The sequence below is a fragment of the Trachurus japonicus genome, chromosome 6, assembly GCF_045865225.1.
Source record: "Trachurus japonicus isolate A0001 chromosome 6, Traja_1.0".
In the NCBI taxonomy this organism is placed as follows: domain Eukaryota; kingdom Metazoa; phylum Chordata; class Actinopteri; order Carangiformes; family Carangidae; genus Trachurus; species Trachurus japonicus.
Window position 1 is genome coordinate 25,969,192 of NC_140912.1, and position 6,000 is coordinate 25,975,191.

Below are 6,000 nucleotides of genomic sequence, written 5' to 3' on the forward strand. Positions count from 1 at the left end.
TTTATTCAAATGTTTAGGGTTAGGGGTTAGGGTTAGGGTTTCATTGCACCTTTCTTTGCCATTGACAGCAGATATGATGTAATCAATCTTGTCATATAATAATGATAATAACGTTTATTTATATAGCACCTTACGCCATCCGGAATGATGAACAAAGTGCTTTACATAACAGATACAAAGAGAAAGGAACACAGAAATGATCAAATACATGACAAATGACAAATGGCACAGGATATTATAACAGATACAAAAGGAAACAAAGAGAACTCAGAAATGTATAGTTTACTATGTATAGTAAAGTGTACTTAAAGAGATATTCCGGCGTAAATTTAACCCATGGTCCAACGCACCGTGACACCCAGTTAGACCCCCCCTCGAGAGATGTCTGCTGACCGCTAGCTTCTCTAGTTGTAGCAACTTTAGCAAGTCTATTTTCTCCACGCGCAAACCGCGATCAAAAAGCCACTCATAGCCACAAATAATGCTCAGAACAGCACCAAACGTCATCAACAGTACAAACAGGGTCCCAGCACATAATACGAGGCCTCAAACATCTGTTAGCTTTGCCTGGTTTCTATTGAAAAGAGATGAAAACCACTCACCCACTCTCCTCCAGTTGTTATGCAGCAACTTTCCGCGTCCAGCATAGCGTCCAAACACTGACAAAACACGTTCGAGTCAGACTGGCAGCAAAAACATTCAGTTTCAGCGGCCACTGGCAGGCAGTGACCACTGACCACTTCCCCAGCACATAGACGCCACCGGCATCTCTCCCTCTTTCACTTTTCTCCTCCATTTCCTTCAGCTCGTCTTCAGTAAACTCCGTCTCAAACTGATAGGGGCGCCCATCGAAATGAAACCAGTCGTCGTTGTTCCATAAACTCAGCCGTGTTGACCCTTCTGTGAAGTCTGCTTAATACATCCATGGCTTTTACCACGTTACAGTCAGTCTCTTCCGGCAACAAACGTCGATCCTGATCTCGCGTGTGACGTGACGTCGCGTCTGATCTCGCGTGTGACGTCGCGTCTGATCTCGCGCTTGTTTACGTGATTTTCTCCCGCAAATATCTAAAGTTAGAAATGCCCAATTCCGTTCATGTCCCTGTGAACACTCGATAATAACTTTTATAAACTGATAGGCTAGATACATAGGGACTTTGGCTGCATTGTATTACATACACATTTCATCCTTGAGCTGCGGGACTCTACTAAACTCGGTAATCGCCTCCACGCCAGCTGACTACCTGTAACCATGGCAGCAACAAGCAGATGTCACAGAAGGGACAACACGGCTGAGTTTATGCAGTGGGTGAGTTGTTTTCGTCTCTTTTCAATAGAAACCAACAGGCAAAGCTAACAGATGTTTGATGCCTCGTCTTATGTGCTGGGACCCTGTTTGTACTGCTGATGACGTTTGGTGCTGTTCCGAGCATTATTTGTGGTTATGTGGCTTTTTGATCGCGGTTTGCGCTTGGCTGTTTGTTATGGTGCGGTCTTTGCTAAAGTTGCTACAACTAGAGAAGCTAGCGGTTAGCAGACTCATCTCTCAAGGTGGGGTCTAACTCAGTGTCACGGTGCGTTGGACCCTTTATATACAGTCTATGGTTGGACCATGGGTTAAATTTATGCCGGAATATCCCTTTAAAGGTAGAGTCTGTAGGTTCATTGCAGTTTGTAAACACAACATTCAATTTGGGCCCTGTGCACGATCCCCCTGCCCCTGACAGCAGTTGTCAGAGCTGACCCCATGCTGTTCACATTGAACCCTTCTCCACTTCGGCCTTGAAAGTTCCCGTTTAAATATTTACCACCAAGATAGTCGCTGTCAAGCCAGGACAAAATTTAGGATACACACTTAGCAGAGAAGAAATGGAAATACAGCTTGAGAGTGTTGGGCCGGAAATGTCCCAACTAAACCAAACACACATGAGTAGTAGCCCATTGGTGATGATTGCAGGATTTCTTTTATTTAGTCTATATTTTATTTTTTTTTCCGGAAAATCCAAATACTTTGGTTTATCACAGTGCTGATAAAAAAAGCTCGGCCTAGTGTTAACTTGTTGACAGGAACAGTGTAAATGTCATTAGGGCTATTTAGCTTTTTATCTAGTCTGATTTCTTAACGGTGTTAACTGAGAGCGGCATGTGATTCTGCACAGACCCAAACAGCTGAAACAGAACAAACTACTGGGCCGTCTTGTGATAGGATCACACCAGCCACAACACCCTGTAATCACATCAGTACATCAGCCCTCAGAAGTTATTAGTTTATTGTTTCATGAGGGCTCAGTAGATCACACCTCTCTTCAAACTTGGCCTTCATTTGGATCCTGACCAGTCCATGCATGTAAAGTTTTGCGACTGTATCTTCAATTCAATTCAAAAAACTTTATTGTCTATCACAAGGACAGAAAATTGTCATCAGTTTGGGCTCCGAACAGTTAGACATACAAACACCAACATAAAAACCCACATTAAAAATCTTGTACAGTTATGACTATGAATAATATATCCACTTAATTGTTATTGAAAATAAATCAAGATTCAAAAAGAAACTCAAAAAAGCTCTAATACTAAGAGAAATTATGTTTTAAACCAATTTTATTACTTGCTTCTGGTCAACTATTTTCTTAAAGGTTTTTATCTTATTTGTTGTATTGATTGTAGCCTACATGTGATCTTTGATAATATTGTAGCCACATTTTTGTGTTCTGACTTTATTGCTCGATCATTTCACTGTATAATGTTGTTTGTCTTTGTCTTTTAAATGAACCCCAGAAAGAATAGTCTTCACCATGGTGATGACTAATGGGGATCCATACACAATAAACAATCCACAGACAGACCCCAAAGTTGCCTCCATAGTGGTTCCTGTTAGAGTATAGGCGTCCAGGACCACACTGATAACACAAACACACCCACAAAGTGAAAAACGATACTAGCCACATGCTGTTGCGTCTGGTAATGATACAGAATCATGTTTGATATTTACAGCATAGTGACATTTACTACGTAGAATTTAATTACTTGCAATTTTGATATAGCCTAAATGTACCCATTAAAACTTCATTGTGTTTTTGAATTGAATACTCTTTTCTGTATGGGTTCTCTACAGGGGCAACAAAAGAACGAGCACAGCTTGGCTACAAAAGCTCTTTTCTTGAGATTCAGCTGAAATCTATGGTTAAATAATTAAAACGTCAACGAGACTGGATGGGCCGCCCCCCCCCCCTACATCACCAATGGCAAATGACCTTCACTGTAGTTTGTGCATTGGCATTGAAAGTTGCTGTGGAGTATAAATTACTAATGCAAAGCAGCAGATTCTAGGAGACGGGGATGCAAACATTCTGCTTTGGGTTTTTATAGCTACAGCAGCTCCATACAATCAGCGGGGCCTGATAATCACGGAATCTATTTAGAATAACGAGGAAACCTTGAGTATTTCCCTCTAATTACTCCCTTTACTTTGCATTTGCCGTATTTGTTTTCTGGCCCAATTTGGAGAAGAGAGAGAACAAAAAAAAAACTGATAGAAAAAGGCCTACTTGTTATGCATTTAAATTTCCTAATGTTGTAGCGTCTATTTATATCTGGTTTTAAGACGCATTTTAACACATCTAATTAAACACGGTGATCATGTTCGGCTTGTAGTGGAAATACATTCGCTTTGAACCGAGTCTGTCCACCTCATGTCTAAAATAATATCTCCACCCCTAAATACACACACAAGTGAGTTCATCTTTATGTGTAGTGTGTGTGAGTGTGCGTGCGTGTGTGCTAAAGAGGAGGAGCTGCTAACCTCTACACACACACACACACTGTAATAATCAGGATTTCTCCTTGTTCTCAGAGGCTGAGGCCCTGACACTGGAGTCAGCAGCTTTTTGCTGTGGTGTCAAAAGACTGTGCATCATAAAGCAACCCACTGCTTCCATCCTTTACACACACACACACACACACACACACACACATAGACATGGAAACACACACATGATGTGGATCACTGTGATAGTGGACAGTAGACATATCTGCTGACTCTGCTGCTCCTTTGCCCTTCCACTCCCTATGTAGCAGTTTGACTTGTGTTGTCACCGGCTGACCTGGCAGGTGCTTATTGTTTAATTGGGGCTCAGTGGACGATACGTATCAAACGTATCACGCTGTCACTGTGCATGTTCCCTCCATGAGCAAATAGCATGCTTGAAAAATGACGCTATAGCAAATGTGTTATTGCAGCAGATCATTGCTTTTATCAACAGGCGCATGCACCTTGAATGGTAGAGCGAACAAATACATCCTTTCAAAATGAACCTGCAAGGGAACAATCTGACCTGACAGGGAACAGCCTATTATCAGCTCTCTCTCTCTCTCTATTTCTCTATTCCCTCTTTCTAAATATTTCTCCTCTCTAACAACATCCACTGCCATCAAAAGACAAGACGAGACGCTCCTCCTAGCAACAGGAAGAGAGAGGGTCTGCCCCCCTCGGAGAGCTCCTGTTAATCTCCAGCCTCGTCTCTTGCCTTTACGACCTCGCTGACGTCAAAGGGCCAGGCCTCTGTTATTGTTTCTTGAGGACTGAAGTGCCTCAGATGTGGGATTCACACCAGCGTCGTGCTTCCTGTTGAAGTCTAGAATAGCTGTCCTCTTCTCTCTCGCTCATTCAGACTGGCAGCGATCACTGAAGTCACACACACACACACACACACACACACAGTAGTGTGTATGTGCTGCTGGGAGAGGGCCGGGGCTTTCGTGACAAGAAGCCTGGCCACCCTGGGGGGGCCTGGCTGTAAATATCGCTGTTGTTGTTGCTCTCTGTGGGTATAAGGGATGCACTGTGCTGTGTGTACCTGTGTGTGTGTGTGTGTGTGTGTGTGTGTGTGTGTGTGCGTGTGTGTTTCTCTGAGTGTGTGTGGACAAGAAGAGATGGCACAGGTAGGGGGGATCCATGTGATTTATCTGGATTAAGGGTCACATCATGCACCTTCCCTGTTGCAGCAGGAAGACAGGAATATAGTATATATGGCAGGTCTTTCTATATTGATAAACATTTGCCTCCTTGGTGCATATGTCTCACGTATGACTTAAAGGGATAGTTCAACATTTTGGCAAATTGGCCCATTGCCATAATCCCTATAGTTTTAGGAGTAGGTTTGTTACCTTTAATTGTCGGTGCAAGCTATTTTTAGAATGGCGGAGCAGAGCCGTGAGCTGCTCAGACCTATGCTACGGAGGCTCATGGGATTTCTTGGTTTCCCTCATCAAACTCATCAAATACACAATGCAACAACTCCAAAACGCTCTGGTTGACAAGTTGTGACCTGCACATTCACCACGCTATGAGATAATAACAAAACGTTATGAGACAGAGTTGTTTTAGAGGTAAATTCATGCAAAACCACTGATATGCGTTGCCTTCAGGGACAGTTTTTCAGCAAGCAGTCTCTGTATTTACCTCGAAAACAACTCCGTCTCGTAACGTTCCGTTATTATCTCATAAGGTGGTGAATGTGCAGGTCACAACTTGTCCACGAGTAGCTCTGAGCAGCTCGCGGCTCTGCTCTGCCGTTCTAAAAATAGCTTGCACCGACAAATAAAGGTAACGAACCTACTGCTATGACTACAGGCAGGGATTATGGCGATGGGCTAATTTGCCAAAATGTTGGACTATCCCTTTAATTAATCACAAGCATAACATTTTTCTACATTTTCCTTTGTCTCTCTCTCTTTCTGTGTCCGCTCCTCCCTCTCGACTGTGCTTTGTCATCCGTCTTCTCTCTTTTAGAGGAAAATCATTCCCTCTTTTCTCCTGCCTCAGTGGTTCATTTCTGTCTTGTGTTGTTTGTGGAGGCTCAATGGAGCGTCACTTACTGGCCCCTCGACAGATTCCAGACTACACGCTGCAGCTGTGGCTATAGAATAGACGTCGGAGCTGGCACTGTGTTGCTCCAAATTACTCACTCTGCTTTCAGTGTTTAAATAATGGTCTTAGCA